The 22,832-nt window shown below is 45.9% G+C and overlaps 1 protein-coding gene across 1 annotated transcript in view; it reads right to left on the reverse strand.

Annotated features, from left to right (window-relative positions):
* The window catches only part of ryk (receptor like tyrosine kinase), a 319,820-nt gene that overhangs the window by 127,642 nt on the left and 169,346 nt on the right, over positions 1-22,832 (reverse strand). The gene's annotated exons all lie outside the window — the stretch shown is intronic.

A 22,832-nucleotide genomic window follows, 5' to 3' on the forward strand; every position in this document is an offset into this window, starting at 1 on the left:
ATTCTTCAGTTCCAGGCGATATTAATTCATTTGATAAACCTTCCATCATGCCATCCCTCCTCACTGCTATAATTAGAACATAGAACAGTACAGCACAGTACAGGCCCTCCAGCCCACGATGTTGTGCCGACCATTTATCCTAATCTAAGATCAACCTAACCTACACCCCTTCAATTTACTGCTGTCCATGTGCCTGTCTGAGTCGCTTAAATGTCCCAAATGACACTGACTCCACCACCTCTGCTGGCAGTGCATTCCACGAACCCAACACTCTCGGTGTAAAGAACCTACCTCTTGACATCTCCCCTAGACCTTCCTCCAATTACGTTAAAATTATGTCCCCTCGTGACAGCCATTTCCGCCCTGGGGAAAAGTCTCTGGTTTTCCACTCTATCCATGCCTCTCATCACTTTGTACACCTCTATCAAGTCACCTCTCTGCCTTCTTCGCTCCAGTGAGAAAAGCCCGAGCTCCCTCAACCTTCCTTCATAAGACATGCCCTACAGTCCAGGCAGCATCCTGGTAAATCTCCTCTATACCCTCTCCAAAGCATCCACATTCTATAATGAGGCAACCAGAGCAGGACACAATATTCCAAGTGTGGTCTAACTAGAGTTTAATAAAGCTGCAGCAAAACCTCATGGCTCTTAAACTCAAACCCCCTATAATGAAAGCCAACACACTATACGCCTTCTTAACAACCCTATCAACCTGGGTGGCAACTTTGTGGGATCTATGTATGTGGATCCCAAGATCCCTCTGTTCCTCCACACTTCCAAGAATCCTGCCTTTAACCCTGTATTCAGCATTCAAATTCAACCTTCCAAAATGAATCACTTCACATTTATCAAGGTTGAACTCCATCTGCCACTTCTCAGCCCAGCTCTGCATCCTGTCAATGTCCTGTTGTAACCTGTACCAACCTTCGTGTGATTGGCAAACTTACTAACTCACCCTTCTACTTCCTCATCCAAGACATTTATAAAATCCACAAAGAGCAGAGGTCCCAGAACAGATCTTGCGGGACACCACTAGTCACCGACCTCCAGGCGGAATACTTTCCATCCACTACCACTCGCTGTCTTCTTTCGGCCAGCCAATTCTGTGTCCAGACAGCCAAATTTCCCTGTATCCCTTGCCCCCTAAGTTTCTGAATGAACCTACCATGGGGAACCTTAACAAATGCCTGACTGAAATTCATATACACCACATGCACTGCCCGACCTTCATCAATGTGTCTCGTCACATCCTCAAAGTATTCAATGAGGCTTGTGAGGCATGACCTGCCCCATACAAAGCTATGCTGGCTATCTTTAATCAAACAATGTTTTCCCAAATAATCATAAATCCTATCTCTCCTTTCCAATATTTTGCTCATCATAGACGTAAGACTGATGGGTCTGTTATTCCCAGAAATTTTCCTATTCCCTTTCTTGAATAGGGGAACATTCGCCTCTGGTACTTCTCCAGTGGCGAGTGAGAACGGAAAGATCATCGCCAACGCTTCCCGTAGTAACCTTGGGTGTATCCCGCCAGGTCCAGGGGATTTATCTATCCTGATGCTTTCAAAATTTCCAGCACACATACTCCTTCTTAATATCAACCTGTTAGAGTCTATTAACCTGGTTCACACTGTTCTCATGGCTACAAGGTCCCTCTCTCTAGTGAATAATGAAGCAAAACATTCATTTAGGGCCTCCCCCATCTCTTCAGACTCCAGGCACAAGTTCCCTCCACTATCCCTGGTCGGTCCTACTGTCACTCTGATCACCCTGGTAATTTCTCACATAAGTGTAGAACGCCTCGGGGTTTTCCCTAATCCTTTCCGCCAGGGCTTTTTCATGCTCCCTTCTAGCTCTCCTCAGTCCATTTTTGAGTTTCTTCCTGGCTCCCTAGTAACCCTCTAGAGCCGAGTCAGATCCTTGCTTCCTCAACTTATGTAAGCTTTCTTCTTCCTCTTGACTAGAAGCTCCACTTCTCGTGCCATCCAAGGCTCCTTCACCTTACCATTCCTTCTTCGTCTCAGTGGGACAAAACAATTCAGCACTCGCAGCATAGAACATAGAACATAGAACAGTACAGCACAGAACAGGCCCTTCGGCCCTCTATGTTGTGCCGAACAATGATCACCCCACTTAAACCCACGTAACCCGTATACCCGTAACCCAACAATCCCCCCATTAACCTTACACTACGGGCAATTTAGCATGGCCAATCCACCTAACCCGCACATCTTTGGACTGTGGGAGGAAACCGGAGCACCCGGAGGAAACCCACGCGCACACGGGGAGGACGTGCAGACTCCACACAGACAGTGACCCAGCCGGGAATCGAACCTGGGACCGTGGAGCTGTGAAGCATTGATGCTAACCACCATGCTACCGTGAGGCACCAAAGGAGCAAGCGCTCCTTGAACAATCCCCACATTACTGTTGTGCATTTCCCCAAGAACAATTTTTCCCACTTTATGCTCCTCAGCTCCTTCTAATAGCAATATAATTCCCCCTCCACCAATTAAATACCTTCCCATACTGTGTTCCTATCCCTCTCCATGACTATGGTAAAGGTCAAGGAGTTGTGGTCACCGTCACCGAAATGCCCTCCCGCCGAGACATCTGACACCTGGCCTGGCTTGTTGCCGAGCACCAAGTCCAATATGGCCTCCCCCCCTAGTCGGCCTATCTACATACTGAGTCAGGAATCCTTCCTTACACACCTAACAAAATCTGCTCCATCCAAACCATTTGCAGTAAGGAGGTTCCAGTCAATATTAGGGAAGTTGAAATCACCCATGACAACAACTCTGTTACTTCTGCACTTTTCCAAGATCTGCCGCTCAATCTCTCTGCTGCTATTGGGGGGTTTACAGAAAACTCGCAATAAAGTAACTGCTCCTTTCTTGTTTCTGAGTCCACCCATACTGACTCAGTAGACAAACCCTCCTCAACTACCTTCTTTTCTGTAGCTGTGGTGCACTCCCTAATTAACAGTGCCACTTCCCCAGCTCTTTTACCTCCCTCCCTAATCTTCTGAAAGCATCTAAACCCTCTGAGAACATTCCTGCCCCTGTGAAATCCATGTCTCCATAATAGCCACAACATCGTACTTCCAAGTACTGATCCATGCTCTAAGTTCATCTCCATTATTCCTGACAGTCCTTGCAGTGAAACAGGCACACTTTAACCCATTCTACTGAGTGCAACTTTGCCCTATCAAATGTCTATCCTTCCTCACAGAATTGCTGCATACTATTTCTGCCTGTTCAACAGCTACTCTATCCTCTGATATCCTCCGAATTGTTTCCTAATCAATATTGTCATCCATTTTCTTTTTATGCCCCTAATTCAGAGGTGGGCAACCCATTGCCCGGGGTCAATATGCAGCCCATCAGAGTGCGGCCCGAGAGACATTTTGTTGACTGTAACCCACGTGCAGCGTTGCCAAATTTCAGTTTACATAGTTATTTCCTCCTGGTCTGACTTAAGTGATAGGCAGGGAAAGTGAGGGCAAATGAAAATGAAAATCGCTTATTGTCACAAGTAGGCTTCAAATGAAGATACTGTGAAAAGCCCCTAGTCGCCACATTCCGGCACCTGTTCGGGGAGGTTGGTGCAGGAATTGAACCGTGCTGCTGGCCTGCCTTGGTCTCCTTTAAAAGCCAGCCATTTAGCCCAATGTGCTAAACCAGCCCCATGAAGTGAGGTTTTTGCTGATTGAACACAATATTGACTGTGAGAGCCGCAAGCTCCACTCTGCGTCCAAAGTGAACATATCTATTCTGTTTTACCTTTTGAAGTTGATGATAGTTCTATTAATATATAAATGATTAACCATTTTCTCTAACTGGTTATGAAATATTTGTTGTGTATTAAATGCAATTGATCTTATTTATGGGGTCATTGTTAGTGAACAAGCCTGATTTCCAACCTTGCAGTCCACTGAGGGGAGGAGGGGGGGGGGGGGGGGGGGCACTCATGCAGCCCACTCACTTGCCTAGGTTTCTTTTTTTTTAAATTTAGAGTACCCAATTCATTTTTTCCAATTAAGGGGCAATTTAGCGTGTTCAATCCACTTATCTTGCACATCTTTGGTTTGTGAGGACGAAACCCACGCAAACACAGGGAGAATGTGCGAATTCCAGACAGACAGTGACCCAGAGCCAGGATCGAATCTGGTACCTCGGTGCCATGATACTGCAGTGCTAACCACTGCGCCACCGTGCTGCCCCTACTTGCCTAGGATGCTCATCCCCGAACCATCTCCCAGGTGCAAATGCCCTCTCAGCGCCATTTTTACCCAACTCTCATTCACTAACATTCAAATTGGATATTTAAACTTACCAAATGGAAACTGGTGCCATAAAAAGGGACTTGCCCTGTCTCTTCCCCTCCCCCACCCAGAGTATACTCTACTTTGATGGAGTTCCCTATGGATACTCCGCTCTTTATTTCCAGGAAATCCGGGATCTGAAGATTTGGGAAGCAATGAGAAGGAGCATCAAGTTGGGGGACTTTTTAGGCAGAGGATGAGTGTCGCTTCTCGGACAATACGGGCCCTCAAAGCTCTCAGCCTTGCGGATGCCCTGTAGTGACTCCAGCTGTCACTCAATTTCAGAAACCTAGAAATTGAGCTGCTAGCTGATGACACTTTCAGCACATGTGGTAGTCCAGTTCACAAGAAACACTCCGGAGTTTCCACATGTACAGAATGTGCAATGCATGGAGATGAGCTTTTATGCTATACCATTACTTTATAGACTATCCTCTAGAAATATTTAGAATCCCTGCAGTGCAGGAGGCGGCCATTCGGCCCATTGAGACTGCACCAATCCTCTGAAAGAGCATTCTACGTAGGCGCACTCCCCCGCTCTATCCTCGTAACCCAACCTAATCTTTGGACACTAAGGGGCAATTTAGCATGGCCAATCCACCCACCTGCCCAAAGTCGAATTCGTACATGGGTCCCTGGCGCTGTGCGGCAGCAGTGCTAACCACTGTGCCACCCTAGTTGTTATCGTTAATGGCATGTTAATTGCATTAAGTAAAGAATACACAGGTGGAGGCTATTAATTGGTTAGTACCTTGAGCATAGAGAGAGACTTGATCAGTCCAATCAGGGGCTGTCAGCCCCAAGTTGTTCATTTTTATGGGTTGATCAGAACAGCATTTAGAGATTTGGTCTCCAATATCAAGCTCCAGGATCAAGGCCCTGCCAAGACTTGTTGGCTGTGGAAAATGCATTCATAAAGCAGACTAATGGGCTGATAATCAGTCAAGGAATCCTTCCACCTTCTCACCACAGTGCCCAAAGGGTAAAAGAAAATTGACCCCTAGCTATACTTCTGGGAGCTGTGGTGTTAGTTTCAGAGGAGGCACACATTTGTTAGTTGGCATTCTAAAATTAATATTGCATTATGTAAAAGACGAACATCATGCTTCCTACTTCAAATGACTTCAAAATGAATTCAAACATCAGCTATTCACCAGATCTCACTCTCCTTGTTTCCTCCCTCAGACAATTTCTTGGGTTGTAAAAGAACCAGAACTGCACCTTTGCCCTCACTGCACCAAATTCCCCAAGTACTCTGTAGTACAGAATTGAACTCGGGTCCTTGGCAGTGAGGTAACAGTGCTAAACACCGCCACCGTACACTGAAATCAACAGCTATACAATGGATCCCATTCCTGCCTAAGAACCCAAGGTGCCATACACAAGGAAAAGATCTATCCACACTGAGACTGTCTACTTTCATCTCCATCACATTGCTCAACTTCAACCCTCCCTCAGCTCACCTGTAGCAGAAACGCGCATGCGCACCATTGTTACTGCTCCTGGATGGTCTCTCCCTGACTGACGACTATTTAATTCTAAAATCTTAATTCTTATTTTCAAATGCATCCAATGTCTCACCACCCTTGTCGACTCCTCCAGCCCAGCAAGCTAGTAATATAAGGACAGATAGTAGAGTTTTTATAGATATTCAGATAAGAGTTAACAAAATTTATATTATATTTGTAATCAGTTAAGGTAAATTGTAAAAATGGCAGGAGATCCCAGACCCTTGTTATGCTCCTCGTGCTCAATGTGGGAGTTCAGGGACGTGGCCGATGCCCGACTCCTTCATGTGCAGCTCCTGTTAGACCGCATTACGGCTCTGGAGCTGTGGATGGACTCACTTTGGAGAATCCGCGATGCTGAGGAGATTGCGGATAGCACGTTCAGTGAGTTGGTCACACCGCAGATTAGGATTGGTGAGGGAGACAGGGAATGGGTCACCAAAAGGCAGAGAAAGAGCAGGAAGGCAGTGCAGGTGTCCACTGCAGTCATCTCCCTCCAAAACAGGTATACCGTTTTGGATACTGTTGGGGGAGATGACTCACCAGGGGAAGGCAGTAGTAGCCAGGTTCATGGAACCATGGCTGGCTCTGCTGCACAGAAGGGCAGGAAAAAGACTGGCAGGGCTATAGTCATAGGGGATTCAATCGTAAGGGGAGTAGACAGGCGTTTCTGTGGTCGAAAACGAGACTCCCGAATGATATGTTGCCTCCCGGGTGCACGGGTCAGGGACGTCTTTCATCGGCTGCAGGACATACTGAAGGGGGAGGGTGAACAGCCAGTTGTCGTGGTGCATATAGGCACCAACGATATAGGTAAAACACAGGATGAGGTCCTACAATCAGAATTTAGGGAGTTAGGAGATAAGTTAAAAAGTAGGACCTCAACTGTGGGCAGCACGGTAGCATGGTGGTTAGCATAAATGCTTCACAGCTCCAGGGTCCCAGGTTCGATTCCCGGCTGGGTCACTGTCTGTGCGGAGTCTGCACGTCCTCCCCGTGTGTGCGTGGGTTTCCTCCGGTTTCCTCCCACAGTCCAAAGATGTGCGGGTTAGGTGGATTGGCCATGCTAAATAGCCCGTAGTGTCCTAAAAAAAAGTAAGGTTAAGGGGGGGATTGTTGGGTTACGGGTATAGGGTGGATACGTGGGTTTGAGTAGGGTGATCATTGCTCGGCACAACATCGAGGGCCGAAGGGCCTGTTCTGTGCTGTACTGTTCTATGTTCTAAAGGTAGTAATCTCAGGATTGCTACCAATGCCACGTGACAGTCAGAGTAGAAATTCAAGAATAGTCAGAATTAATACGTGGCTTGAGAGATGGTGCAGGAGGGAGGGGTTCAGATTTTTGGGACATTGGAATCGGTTCTGGGGTCGGTGGGACCATTACAAGTCGGATGGTCTCCTGGGCTGGACTGGAATCAATGTCCTCGGGAGTGCTTTTGCTAACACTGTTGGGGAAGTTTTAAACTAATGTGGCAGGGGGATGGGAACCAGATTAGGCAGTTAGAGGTCAGTAAAGAAGCAACAACTAAAGCCAGTAAGGTACTAGATAATGAATGCATTCTGACTAAGGGGAAGAGTAGACAGGGAAGAGATGATGAACGCAAAGGGACAGGTGGTTTGAGGTGCATTTGTTTTAATGCGAGAAGTGTAGCAGGTAAGGCAGATGAACTTAGGGCTTGGATTAGTACATGGGAATATGATGTTATTCGTATTACTGAGACTTGGTTGAGGCAAGGGCAAGATTGGCAACTAAATATCCCAGGGTATAGATGCTTCAGGAGGGTTAGAGAGGGAGGTAAAAGGGGTTGAGGAGTTGCATTACTGGTCAGAGAGGATATCACAGCTGTGCTGAAGGAGGGCACGATTGCGGATTCGAGCACTGAGGCAATATGGAGAGAGCTAAGTAATAGGAAGGGTGCAGTAACATTGTTGGGACTTTACTACAGGCCTCCCAAAAGCGAGCGTGAAGTAGAGGTACAAATATGTAGACACATTATAGAAAAACGTAGGAGCAATAGAGTGGTCGTGATGGGAGATTTTAATTTCCCCAACATTGAATGGGACTCAAGTAGTGTTGGAGGTGTAGATGGAGCAGAAATTGTAAACAGCATCCAGGAGAGTTTATTAGAGCAGTCTGTAAATAGTCCAACTTGAGAAGGGGCCATACTGGACCTGGTATTGGGGAATGATCCAGGCCAGGTGGCTGAAGTTTCAGTCGGTGATTACTTTGGGAATAGCAATCACAATTCTGTAAGTTTTAGCATGCTCATGGACAAAGACGAGAGTGGTCCCAAAGGAAGTGTGCCAAATTGGGGAAAGGCCAAGTATAACAAAATTTGGCAGGAACGAGGGAATGTGGATTGGGAGCAGCTGTTTAAGGGTAAATCCACATTAGAAATGTGGGAGTCGTTTAAGGAAAGGTTGATTAGACCGCAGGACAGACATGTTGATGAGTATTGTGATTGGTAAGTAAAATCTTTATTCCTTTCACTTATTAATTATTTGATATTATATTTGTAGTCAGTTAAGGTAAAGGGTAAAAATGGCAGGAGATCCCAGACCCGTGTTGTGCTCCTCGCGCGCAATGTGGGAGTTCAGGGATGCAGCCGATGCCCCTGACTCCTTCATGTGCGGGAAGTGTGTCCAGCTGCAGCTCCTGTTCGACCGCATGATGGCTCTGGAGCTGTGGATGGACTCACTTTGGAACATCCGCAATGCTGAGGAGGTCGTGGATAGCACGTTCAGTGAGTTGGTCACACCGCAGATTAGGATTGGTGAGGGAGACAGGGAATGGGTGACCAAAAGGCAGAGAAAGAGCAGGTAGGCAGTGCAGGTGTCCCCTGTGGTCATCTCCCTCCAAAACAGGTATACCGTTTTGGATACTGTTGGGGGAGATGGCTCACCAGGGGAAGGCAGTAGTAGCCAGTCTCATAGCACCGTGGCTGGCTCTGCTGCACAGAAGGGCGGGAAAAAGGCTGGCAGGGCTATAGTCTTAGGGGATTCAATCGTAAGGGGAGTAGGCAGGCGTTTCTGTGGTCGAAAACGAGACTCCCGAATGGTATGTTGCCTCCCGGGTGCACGGGGAGGGGATGTCTCAGATCGGCTGCAGGACATACTGAAGGGGGAGGGTGAACAGCCAGTTGTCGTGGTGCATATAGGCACCAACGATATAGGTAAAAAAAGGATGAGGTCCTACAATCAGAATTTAGGGAGTTAGGAGATAAGTTAAAAAGTAGGACCTCAAAGGTAGTAATCTCAGGATTGCTACCAGTGCCACGAAACAGTCAGAGTAGAAATTTAAGAATAGTCAGAATGAATACGAGGCTTGAGAGATGGTGCAGGAGGAGGAGAGGGGTTCAGATTTTTGGACATTAGAACCGGTTCTGGGGGCGGTGGGACCATTACAAATCGGATGGTCTACACCTGGGCAGGACTGGAACCAATGTCCTCAGGGGTGCTTTTGCTAACACTGTTGGGGAGGTTTTAAACTAATGTGGCAGGGGGATGGGAACCTGATTAGGAAGTTAGAGGTCAGTAAAGAAGCAGCAACTAAAGCCAGTAAGGTACTGGATAATAAACTCAATGTGACTAAGGGGAAAAGTAGACAGGGAAGAGATGATGATCGCAAAGGGACAGGTGGTCTGAGGTGCATTTGTTTTAATGCGAAAAGTGTAGCAGGTAATGCAGATGAATTTAGGGCTTGGATTAGTACCTGGGAATACTAATTATTAATTATTCCCAGGTACTAATCCTGAACGTGCTACCTGGGAACCGCAAGGCAAGAATTATAGCTGGGGGAAAGGTAATTATGATGCTATTCGGCAAGATTTAGGATGTATAGGATGGGGAAGGAAACTGCAGGGGATGGGTACAATCGAAATGTGGAGCTTTTTCAAGGAACAGCTACTGCGTGTCCTTGGTAAGGCAGGGAGGAAGTTGTCGAGCAAGGGAATCGTGGTTTACTAAGGAAGTTGAAGCACTTCTCAAGAGAAAGAAGGCGGCTTATGTTAGGATGAGACATGAAGGCTCAGTTAGGGCACTTGAGAGTTACAAGTTAGCCAGGAAGGACCTAAAGGGAGAGTTAAGAGCGAGGAGAGGACACAAAAAGTCATTGGCGGATAGGATCAAGGAAAACCCTAAGGCTTTCTATAGGCATACCAGGAACAAAAGAATGACTAGAGTAAGATTAGGGCCAATCAAGGATAGTAGTGGAAAGTTGTGTGTGGAATCAGAGGAGATAGGGGAAGCGTTAAATGGATATTTTTCGTCAGTGTTTACACTGGAGAAAGACAATGTTGTCGAGGAGAATACTCAGGTACAGTCGACCAGGCTAGATGGGATTGAGGTTCACAAGGAGGAGGTGTTAGCAACTTTGGAAAGTGTAAAAATAGATAAGTCCCCTGGGCCAGATGGGATTTATCCTAGGATTCTCTGGGAAGCCAGGGAGGAGATTGCAGAGCCTTTGTCCTTGATCTTTATGTTGTCTATGTCGACAGGAATAGTGCCGGAAGACTGGAGGATAGCAAATGTTGTCCCCTTGTTCAAGAAGGGGAGTAGCAACAACCCTGGTAATTATAGACCTGTGAGCCTTACTTCGGTTGTGGGTAAAATGTTGGAAAAGGTTATAAGAGATAGGGTTTATAATCATCTTGAAAAGAACAAGTTGATTAGCGATATTCAACACGGTTTTGTGAAGGGTAGGTCATGCCTCACAAACCTGAGTTTTTTGAGAAGGTGACCAAACAGGTGGATGAGGGTAAAGCGGTTGATGTGGTGTATATGGATTTCAGTAAGGCGTTTGATAAGGTTCCCCACGGTCGCCTGTTGCAGAAAATACGGAAGTATGGGATTGAAGGTGATTTAGCGGTTTGGATCAGTAATTGGCTAGCTGAAAGAAAACAGAGGGTGGTGGTTGATGGCAAATGTTCATCCTGGAGTTCAGTTACTAGTGGTGTACCCCAAGGATCTGTTTTGCGGCCACTGCTGTTTGTCATTTTTATAAATGACCTGGAAGAGGGTGTAGAAGGAAGGGTTAGTAAATTTGCAGATGACACGAAGGTCGGTGGAGTTGTGGACAGTGCTGAAGGATGTTATAGGTTACAGAGGGACATAGATAAGCTGCAGAGCTGGGCTGAGAGGTGGCAGATGGAGTTTAATGCGGAAAAGTGTGAGGTGGTTCACTTTGGAAGGAGTAACAGGAATGCAGAGTACTGGACTAATGGCAAGATTCTTGGTAGTGTAGATGAACAGAGAGATCTCGGCATCCAGGTACATAAATCCCTGAAAGTTGCCACCCAGGTTAATAGGCCTGTTAAGAAGGCATATGGTGTGCTAGCCTTTATCAGTAGGGGGATTGAGTTTCAGAGCCACGAGGTCATGCTGCAGCTGTACAAAACACTGGTGCGGCCGCACCTGGAGTACTGCGTGCAGTTCTGGTCACCACATTATAGGAAGGATGTGGAAGCTTTGGAAAGGGTTCAGAGGAGATTTACTAGGATGTTGTCTGGTATGGAGGGAAGGTCTTACAAGGAAAGGATCAGGGACTTGAGGTCGTTTTCGTTAGAGAGGAGAAGGCTGAGAGGTGATTTAATAGAGACATATAAGATAGTCAGAGGGTTAGATAGGGTGGACAGTGAGAGTCCTTTTCCTCGGATGGTGATGACCAACACGAGGGGACATAGCTTTAAATTGAGGGGTGGTAGATATAGGACAGATGTCAAAGGCAGTTTCTTTACTCAGAGAGTAGTAGGGGTGTGGAACGCCCTGCCTGCAACAGTAGTAGACTCGCCAAATTTAAGGGCATTTAAGTGGTCACTGGATAGACATATGGATGAAAATGGAATAGTGTAGGTCAGATAGGCTTCAGATGGTTTCACAGGTCGGCGCAACATCGAGGGCCGAAGGGCCCGTACTGCGCTGTAATGTTCTATGTTCTATGATGTTATTGGTATTACTGAGACTTGGTTGAAGGATGGGCAAGATTGGCAACTAAATATCCCAGGGTATAGATGCTTCAGGAGGGATAGCGATTGAGGTAAAAGGGGTGGAAGAGTTGCATTACTAGTCAGAGATGATATCACAGCTGTGATTAAGGAGGGCATGATGGAGGATTCGAGCACTGAGGCAATATGGACAGAGCTAATAAATAGGAAGGGTGCAGTAACATTGTTAGGACTTTACTATAGGCCTCCCAAAAGCGAGCGTGAAGTAGATGTACAAATATGTAGACAGATTATAGAACAAAGTAGGAGCAATAGGGTGATTGTGATGGGAGATTTTAACTTCCCCAACATTGAATGGGACTCATGTGGTGTTGGAGGCGTAGATAGAGCAGAATTTGTAAGGAGCATCCTGGAGAGTTTTTTTAGAGCAGTACGTAAATAGTCCAACTCGGGAAGGGGCTATACTGGACCTGGTATTGGGGAATGATCCCAGCCAGGTGGTAGACGTTTCAGTCGGCGATTACTTTGGGAATAGCGATCACAATTCTGTAAGTTTTAGAATACTCATGGACAAAGACGAGAGTGGTCCTAAAGGAAGAGTGCTAAATTGGGGAAAGGCCAACTATCACAAAATTCGGCAGGAGCTCGGGTATGTGGACTGGGAGCAGCTGTTTAAAGGTAAATCCACATTTGAAATGTGGGAGTCTTTTAAGGAAAGGTTGATTAGAGTGTAGGACAGACATGTTCCTGTGAAAATGAGAGATAGAAATGGCAAGATTAGGGAACCATGGATGACGGGTGGAATTGTGAGACTAGCTCACAAGGGGCCTCACGGTAGCATGGTGGTTAGCATCAATGCTTCACAGCTCCAGGGTCCCAGGTTCGATTCCCGGCTGGGTCACTGTCTGTGTGGAGTCTGCACGTCCTCCCTGTGTGTGCGTGGGTTTCCACCGGGTGCTCCGGTTTCCTCCCACAGTCCAAAGATGTGCGGGTTAGGTGGATTGGCCATGCTAAAATTGCCCGTAGTGTAAGGTTAATGGGGGGATTGTTGGGTTATGGGTATACGGGTTACGTGGGTTTAAGTAGGGTGATCATTGCTCGGCACAACATCGAGGGCCGAAGGGCCTGTTCTGTGCTGTACTGTTCTATGAATCTAGCTAAAATGAAAAAGGAAGCACATGTAACATCGAGGCGACTCAAAACTGATGAAGCATTGGAGGACAAATCTCAAACGCGCAATAAAGAGGGCTAAAAGGGTCATGAAATATCTTTGGCTAACAGGGTTAAGGAAAATCCCAAAGCCTTTTATTTGTATATAAGGAGCAAGAGGGTAACTAGAGAAAGGATTAGCCCACTGAAAGACAAAAGAGGGAATTTATGCGTGGAGTCAGAGGAAATGGGTGAGATTCTTAATGAGTACTTTGCATCGGTATTCACCAAGGAGAGGGACATGATGGATGTTGAGGTTAGGTATGGATGTTTAAATACTCCAGGTCAAGTCGGCATAAAGGGGAAGTTTTGGGTATTCTAAAAGGCATTAAGGTGGACAAGTCCCCAGGTCCGGATGGGATCTATCCCAGGTTACTGAGGGAAGCGAGGGACGAAATAGCTGGGGCCTTAACAGATATCTTTGCAGCATACTTGAGCACGGGTGAGGTCCCGGAGGACTGGAGAATTGCTAATGTTGTCCCTTTGTTTAAGAAGGGTGATGCATAATCAATCACTACTGAAGCAAGATTGTAGTCCAATTGAAGGCTTTAATGAACAAGTCGTTACCCCAGCATCTCCGGTACAGAATGATTGCTGTGGGTGAAACACAGACTCTTATGCTCCGCCTGTTGTGCGGAACCAGCAGGCAGGTTTTACCACTCATACTACAGTACAAGGTACATCCCACCTAGGTACCACGATACCCCTAATATAGCCTACCACAAAGGGTAGCAGGGATAATCCAGGGAATTATAGACCTGTGAGCTTGACTTCAGTGGTAGACAAACTGTTGGAGGAGATTCTGAGGGATAGGATCTCTTCACATTTGGAAGAAACTAGACCTATCAGTGATAGGCAGCATTGTTTTGTGCAGCAAAGGTCATGTCTTACAAACCTAATAGAATTATTTGAGGAAGAGACAAAGTTAATTGATGAGGGAAGGTCTGTAGATGTCATATTCATGGACTTCAGTAATGCGTTTGATAAAGTTTCCCATGGCAGGTTGATGGAAAAAGCATGGGGTGCAGGGTGTACTAGCTGGATGAATTAAAAACTAGCTGGGCAACAGGAGACAGAGAGCAGTGGTGGAAGGAAGTGTCTCAAAATGGAGAAAGGTGGCTGGCTCGGACCACTGTTGTTTGTGATATACATAAATGATCTAGACGAAGGTATCGTGGTGTGATTAGCAAGTTTGCAGATGACACTAAGATTGGGGGAGCTGCAGATAGCGAGGGGGACTGTCAGAGAATACAGCAAAATATAGATAGATTGGAGAGTTGGGCAGAGAAATGGCAGATGGAGTTCAATCCAGGCAAATGCGGGGTGACGCATTTTGGAAGATCCAATTCAAGAGCGGACTATATGGTTAATAATGCAAAGTAGGGAGATGGTGGATGAATTAAACAGGTGTTTGCATCAATCCACCGCGGGCGGCACGGTAGCATAGTGGTTAGCACAGTTGTTTCACAGTTACAGTCCCCTAGTTGATTCCTGTCTTGGGTCACTGTCTGTTCAGAGTTTGCACGTTCTTCCTGTGTCTGCATGGGTTTCCTCCGTGGTTTTAAGAAAACCACCTTTTCCTGCGTCATCTGTTTCCTCCGTGGGTTTCCTCCGGGTGTTCCGGTTTACTCCCACAGACCAAAGATGTGCAGATTAGATGTATTGGTCATGCTAAATTGCCCTTAGTCACAGAATCACAGAATTTACAGTGCAGAAGGAGGCCATTCAGCCCATCGAGTCTGCACCAGCTCTTGGAAAGAGCACCCCACCGAAGCGCCATGCCTCCACCCTATTCCCTTTTGGGCAGCATGATAGCATTGTGGATAGCACAATTTCTTCACAGCTCCAGGTTCGATTCCGGCTTGGGTTACTGTCTGTGCAGAGTCTGCACATCCTCCCCGTGTGCACGTGGGTTTCCTCCGGGTGTTCCAGTTTACTCCCACAGTCCAAAGATGTGTAGGTTAGGTGCATTGGCCATGGTAAATTGCCCTTAGTGTCCAAATTGCCCTTTGTGTTGGGTGAGGTTACTGGGTTATGGGGATAGGGTGGAGGTGTTGACTTTGGGTAGGGTGCTCTTTCCAAGAGCCCATGCAGACTTGATGGGCCAAATGGCCTCCTTCTGCACTGTAAATTCTATGATAATTATCCCCGTAACCCCACCTAACATTTGTGGACACTACGGGCAATTTAGAATGACCAATCCGCCTATCCTGCACATCTTTGGACTGAGAGGGGAAACCGGAGCACCCGAAGGAAACCCACACACGCATGGGAAGAACGTGCAGACTCCACACAGACAGTAATCCAATCCAGGAATCGAACCTGGGACCCTTGGGCTGTGAAGCAACTGTGCTAACTACCATGCATCCTACAAGGTTAGGTGGTTACTGGGGTACAGGGGTAGGGTGGAGGTGAGAGTTTGGGTAGGGAGCTCTTTCCAAGGGCCCATGCAGACTCGATGGGCCGAATGGCCTCCTTCTGCACTGTAAATTCCATGATTCTATGATTCACTCTGGAGGATACATTCCATAAATGACTATAAATCAAGAAATGGAAGGGAGGGAGGAACTCAGGAAAATTACATTCACCACTGAAGTAGTATTGGGCAAATAGTTGGAGCTGTGGGCTGACAAATTCCTGATGGACTTCATCCTAGGGTCTGGACTTCATCCTAGGGTCTTAAAGGCAGTCGCTGGTGGTGAGCTAGTTGATGCATTGGTTCCATTGGATTGGAAAATAGCAAATGTAACTTCATTCAAAAAGGGACACAGAAAGCAGGAAACTACAGGCCAGTCAGACTAATATCCATCATAGGGAAACGTTTAGGAGCATGTATTAGGATACTTTTGTAAACTTATTTGCCTGGCTTGCGTCTCCCTTTTCATCTCCATCCTGCTGTCTACAAGATCTACAAGGCTGCGTACTTAGCTCCCTATACTATTCTCCCTATACCTACATGACTGCGTGGCAAAATGTGGCTCCAACTCCATCTACAAATTTGCTGATGACTCGACCATAGTGGTTCAGATCCCGAACAACTATGAGTCAGAGTACAGGAGGGAGATAGAGAGCCTACTGGCGTGATGTAATGACAACAATCTCTCTATAAAGTCACCTAAACTAAGGAGCTGGTAGTAAATTATCACACACATCCCTGTCTGCATCAATGGTGCTGAGGTGGCAATGGTTGACAGCTTCAAATTCTTAGGTGTGCACATCACCACCAATCTGTCCTGGTCCACCCACGTCGACACTACGACTAAGAAAGCACAACAGTGCCTATACTTCCTCAGGAAACAAAGGAAATTCGGTATGTCAACATGGACTTGTTGACTCGTACCAATTTTTACAGGTGTACCACAGATAGCATCCTACCTGGCTGCATCACAGCCTGGTAAGGCTGTGTCTAAAACCGCAACAAACTACAGAGAGTTATGAACAATTTAGCACGGTCAATCCATCTACCCTGCAGCTCTTTTTGTATTGGAACATACCTGTCCTGTTGGGCTTGGTTACGATGTCCCGTCTAGGTTCTGTGGCAGAACCTGTGATGTCGTTTGATAGACTTGGCAAGCAGGCAATCGGTGTATATAGGATTCTCAGCCAGCTCCTATCGTTGTCTGTGGTTGATGAAGCCAGTCAGAAACTTTCAGGAAAGACGGCGGATCTTGTGCAGAATGCCAGCTTTTGTTTAGTTCTGTGAGGAAAGCCAGCGAGTAAGGACTTTGGAAAATTTCTCTCTCCTCTCTTTTTAAGAGGTAGACTGGCCAAATCTGGGAGGACTTTCTTGTTTAAAGGGAAACAGAAAGCCATCAGAACTGGGAAAGAAATCTTGAATATGAAAGCATAAGCCGTTTTCCCACAGGTCAGTAAACTTCGAAATGTGTGTCAGGAGCAGGAAAGCACTCAAGATTGAAGCATAAAATGCAAATATTCTTCAAAGTACGGCTGGAGTTCCGATGTAGAGTTCAGACAAAGGAAATAAAACTCGAGTTAACTCAGGCAGACTGTAATGATCTCACAGGAAAGTCAAAGCTCCATCTGGTGATAGAAAGGTAGAAATGCACCGATCTGAGCATCCTCTGTACATAACCTGGAAGGGGGAACCGCGGGGACGTTATGGATGATTATTAGAAAGAGCAGTCTCCCCACTGGACGAAACACAGGAAAAATGGGAGGAAGAACTCGGGATGGAAATAAGGTGGGAAATCTGGAGCAAAGCACAGAACAGGGCCAATTGCACCTCCACTGGTGCAAGGCAAGTGGAAGTGAGTGATTTGGGGTCTAGGAAGATACAGATGGGAAGATCAAATGGACGGATAAATGGCAGATGGGATTTAACCCTAAAAAATGTGTGAGGTAATAGACTTTGGAAGGAATAACTTAACAAGGAAGTATACTATGAAAGTCTGACACTGGAAAGTTCCGAAGAACAAAGGAACCTCGGAATGCTTGTCCGTAGATCTCTGAAGGCATTATTTTCTTTCTTTATCGTCAGTATTTACTGTCAAGAAAGGCACAAATGTTCGGTAACTCAGGGAAATAAAAAGTGTTGTCTTGAGGAGTGAACATAGAGGAGGTGCTGGAGGTATTAAAGCGCATTAAGACACATACATCCCCAGGACCTGATGAAATGTATCCCAGGACGTTGTGGGAGGCTTGGGAGGAAATTGCCCGCCCACTAGCCTCCTCGAACAGGCGCCGGAAGGTGGCGACTAGGGGCTTTTCACAGTAACATCATTTGAAGCCTACTCGTGACAATAAGCGATTTTAATTTCATTTCATTTTTTCATATTTGAATCAGCCACAGAAGAGGTGTTTGAAGATTTCAGAGTGACAAATGTTGTGCCCTTGTTTAAGAAGGGCTGTAGGGATAAGCCTGGGATCTACAGATCGGTTAGCCTTACTTCTGTACTGGGTAAATTGTTAGAAGGTATTCTGAGGAACAGGATCTACAGGCAGTTAAGACAGGCAAGGGATAATTAGGGAAAGTCAGACAAGGGATAATTAGGGAAAGTCAGCATGGCTTTGTCAGGGGAAAGTCATGTCTCACGAATTTGATTTGAGTTTTTTGAAGGGGTAACCAAGAAGGTAGATGTGGGCAGTGCAGTCGATGTGGTCAAGGCACTGCAAGGGAAATTGTTGCAAAAGGTTAAATCTCACATAATCCAGGGTGAGGTAGGCAATTGGATACACAATTGGCTTGGCTACCGAAGCCAAAGTTTGGTTGTGAAGGGTTGTTTATCAAACTGGAGGCCTGTGACCAGCGGTGTGCCTCAGGGATCGGTGCTGGGTCCACTGTTATTTGTTATATACATTAATGATTTGGATGAGAATGTAGGAGGCATGGTTAGTAAATTTGCAGATGACACCAAGATTGGTGGTATAGTGGATAGTGAAGGATTTCAACAGGACTGAATGACAGATGGAGTTTAATTTGGATAAATGTGAGGTGATGCATTTTGGTAGGCTGAATCGGGTTAGGACCTACTCAGTTAATGGTAGTGAGTTGGGGAGAGTTACAGAGCAAAGAGATCTAAGAGTACAGGTTCAGAGCTCCTTGAAGATGGAGTCGCAAGTGGACAGGGTGGTGAAGAAGGCATTCAGCATGCTCGGTTTTATTGGTCAGAATATTCAATATAGGAGTTGGGACGTCTTGTTGGAGTTGTACAAGACATTTGTGAGATCATACATGGAATACTGTGTTCAGTTCTGGTCACCCTATTATAGAAAGGACATTACATAGATACATAGAAGATAGAAGCAGGAAGAGGCCTTTTGGCCCTTCGAGCCTGCTCCGCCATTCATCACAATCATGGCTCATCATCCAACTCAATAGCCTAATCCTGCTTTCTCCCAATAGTCTTTGATCCCATTCTCCCCAAGTGCTAAATCTAGCCGAGGCAGAGGGGAGGGAGACAGAGGTAGCAGGTAATCTGAAATCTTGAACATATTCAAGATTTCAGCATCAACTACTTCCTGTGGTAATGAATTCCACAGGCTCACCACTCTTTGTGTGAAGAAATGTCCCTTATCTCTGTCCGAAATGGTTTACCCTGAATCCTCAGACTGTGACCCCTGGTCCTGGACACACCCATCAATGGTAACATCTTCCCTGCATCTACCCTGTTAGAATTTTATAAGTCTCTATGAGATCCCTCCTCATTCTTCTGAACTCCAGTGAGAACAATCCCAACCTAGTTAATCTCTCCTCATATGAAAATGAAAAAAATGAAATGAAATGAAAATCGCTTATTGTCACAAGTAAGCTTCAAATGAAATTACTGTGAAAAGGCCCTAGTCGCCACATTCCGTCGCCTGTTCGGGGAGGCTGGTACGGGAATTGAACCGTGCTGCTGGCCTGCCTTGGTCTACTTTCAAAGCCAGCGATTTAGCTGTGCTAAACCAGCCCCTGTATGACAGTCCAGTCATCCCTAGAATCAGTCTGGTACACCTTCACTGCACTCCCTCGAGAGCAAGAACACCCTTCCTCAGAGATGGAGACCAAAACTGCACAGAATACTCCAAGTGTGGCCTCACCAAGGCCCTGTACAATTGCAGCAACACATCCCTGCTTCTATACTCAAAACCTCTTGCAATGAAGGCCAATAAACCATGAACCTTCTTTACCGCCTACTGCACCTGCATGCTTACCTTCAGCGAATTGTGCACAAGGACACCCAGGTCCCACTGGAGACGCCCCTCTCCTACTTTACAACCATTCAGGTCGTAATCTGCCTTCAAGGTGAGAGCGGAGAGATACAAAAGAGACCAGAGGGGAAATTATTTCACAGAGGGTGGTGAGCATCTGGAACGGGCTGCCAGAGTCAGTGGGAGAGGCGGGTACAATTTTTTTCCTTTAAATAAATTTAATTGCATGGACAGGGTAGCTATAGAGGGATATGAACCAAATGCAGGCAAGCGGGACTAGCTTAGGGATAGAAACTGGGCGCTCTGGACAAGCTGGGCCGAAGGGCCGGTTTCCATGCTATAAATATCTATGACTCTATGACAGAAGGGCAGGTTAATAAGGCAGTGGAAAGGGCATGTGGGACACTCGCTTTTATAAATCGGGACATAGATTACAAAAGTAGAGAGGTCATGATGAAGTTGTATACAGCTGGAGCCTCACATCCTTTAAAAATGACCTGGATGAGTATTTGGCATGCCATAACATTCAAAGCTTTGGGCCAAGTACTGGCAAGTGGGATTAGGTGGGTGGCCTTTCTTGCCTCGGTGCAGACTCAATGGGCCGAAGGGCCTCTTCTGCACTGTAATATTCTGTGATTCAGGGAGATACTGGGACTAAGTAACAGATTGAAAATAAGGGGTCTTCCATTTAAGAGCGAGATGAGGGTCATGTGTCTTTGCAATTCTCTTTTCTGGAGAATGGTGGAGACAAGGAATACGTTTAAGGCAGATGCAGATACATTCTGGACTGACAAAGGAGCCAAAGAATATCACGGGTAGGTGGAAAGTGGAGTTGAGGCCATAATCAGACCAACCATGATCTTATTGAATAGCGAGGCAGATTTGAGAGGTTGAATGGCCTACTCCTGCTCCTAATTTGTACATTTGTATGTTTACCTTTTATAGATAAGAGTATTGCTACAAACTTGGCTGCTTTTATTTGTTGGAGTGTCTTCTGCTCAGGCTTGTTTCTTTCTTTTCTGGCTCTGCTTTGTTTCTCGACTGCTGCTCAGATGTTGCTGTGGGGTAATTTCCAAGCTTTCAGACTAAGTCTTGCCCACAAAATGATTCAGTGTGGGAATGTGGGAAGCAGCAAATTCCAAGCTGCTGCTTCCAATTTCAGGCTTGTTGTCAGAACAGCCAAGGATCCCAATCCTGCATCTTGTAACTATAAACTTGTCCTTCTGACAATCAACCTGTCTGCTATGTGGCTACTGTACTCGGATAGTTTTTAACCTCTCAGGGTCCTGTCTGTATTGGAGTCTTTTGCACTGCTGAACTCTTAAGGATCTTCAGCCAGTCCAGGTAAGCAGCCAGCTGTCACTCTATTGTATTTGGCAATTCTTCCAGCTCTGTCACTCTGTGGTACGTGGTGCTCTTCAACATTTCTCAATTTTGCTTCTTCTGTTTCTGACTCGTATACGAGTGACAGGAATTCAAACAATAAGTAACCAATATGTGGCTCATTATCATAACTTGAACTGGAACATACATAGACACGGGTAAAGCAGCACTTTACTCGATTGATCTATACCCCCAATTCCTAGGTCATAGAATACCTAGAGTACAGAAGGAGCCATTTGGCCCATCACGATTGGATCGACCCTCTGAAAGAGCACCCTACCTAGGCTCACTCCCTTGCAAACCCATAACCCCCCTTAGCCACCTACCACTAAGTGGTAATTTAGCATGACAAATCCATCTAACCTGCACATCTTTGGACTGATCACAGGAGACGTGACATCACTTCCTTCAGTGAATCCCTGAAAGTGATTCCATAATACCTGGTAAAAGACCTAGAGCATAATTAGATGTTCAACAGCTTAAATTTTAAGTGTTTAAAAAAAATGAATTTTCTTACCTTTATGGTTAACTTTATATGAATATTTATATTAACAATTTGAAGTTTATATGAATATTTTGCTGTTCTTGTATCTTGGATGTCCCATGGGGCTATTCACTAAGTTATATTAACAGATAGATAATGTACTTTTTGCCAGGAAGGAGGCATACTCCTTTAAGACCAAAGTCTAAGTGGTAAGATTGTTTGGTCAAGAAATAGGCAGGGCAGGTTGTTATGCATTTCTTAGTTTCAGGCAGGAGATTATATGTGCAAATGCTGTTTTGCATCAATAACACATGACATGAGAACCGTGGTTTGTGCGTAAGTTTCGACATCCACTTTTAAAAAAGTAAAAAACAGATTGGTTTGTTTTTGCAGAAAGTTCCACAATGCCATCAAGTGGCAGCTACATGATACATCAAGAATAACTGACTGCAAAGAACATACAACAAAACAATGGCTGGAGATCCACTACTCAATTATTTCTTTATTGCTCTGTATATTTAGAACATAGAACAGTACAGCACAGAACAGGCCCTTCGGTCCTCGATGTTGTGCCGAGCCATGATCACCCTACTCAAACCCACGTATCCACCCTATACCCGTAACCCAACAACCCCCCCCTTAACCTTACTTTTTAGGACACTACGGGCAATTTAGCATGGCCAATCCACCTAACCCGCACATCTTTGGACTGTGGGAGGAAACCGGAGCACCCGGAGGAAACCCACGCACACACGGGGAGGACGTGCAGACTCCGCACAGACAGTGACCCAGCCGGGAATCGAACCTGGGACCCTGGAGCTGTGAAGCATTTATGCTAACCACCATGCTACCGTGCTTTGATTTGATTTGATTTCTGATTGTCACATGTATTAGTACACAGTGAAAAATATTTTCTTGCATGCTGTACAAACAATGCATACCGTACCTAGGGAAGGAAGGAGAGACTGCAGAATATGTTACAGTTTTAGCAAGGTGTAGAGAAAAGATCAACTTAATACGAGGTAGGTCCATTCAAAAGTCTGATGGCAGTAGGGAAGAAGCTGTTCTTGAGTCGGTTGGTTCGTGACCTCAAACTTTGGTATCTTTTGCCTGACGGAAGGAGGTATATCTTTTGCCTGACGGAAGAAGAGTATGTCCGGGGTGCGTGGGGTCCTTAATTATGCTGGCTGTCTTTCCGAGGCAGCGGGAATTATAGATAGAGTCAATGGATGGGAGGCTGGTGTGGGTGATGGATTGGGCTACTGTCATGTGAGAGTACCTTTAAGAAATGGGTATTTATAAATGGGAGTGTATATAAATATCTGC

Source organism: Scyliorhinus canicula, chromosome 13 (assembly GCF_902713615.1).
Source record: "Scyliorhinus canicula chromosome 13, sScyCan1.1, whole genome shotgun sequence".
Lineage (NCBI taxonomy): Eukaryota > Metazoa > Chordata > Chondrichthyes > Carcharhiniformes > Scyliorhinidae > Scyliorhinus > Scyliorhinus canicula.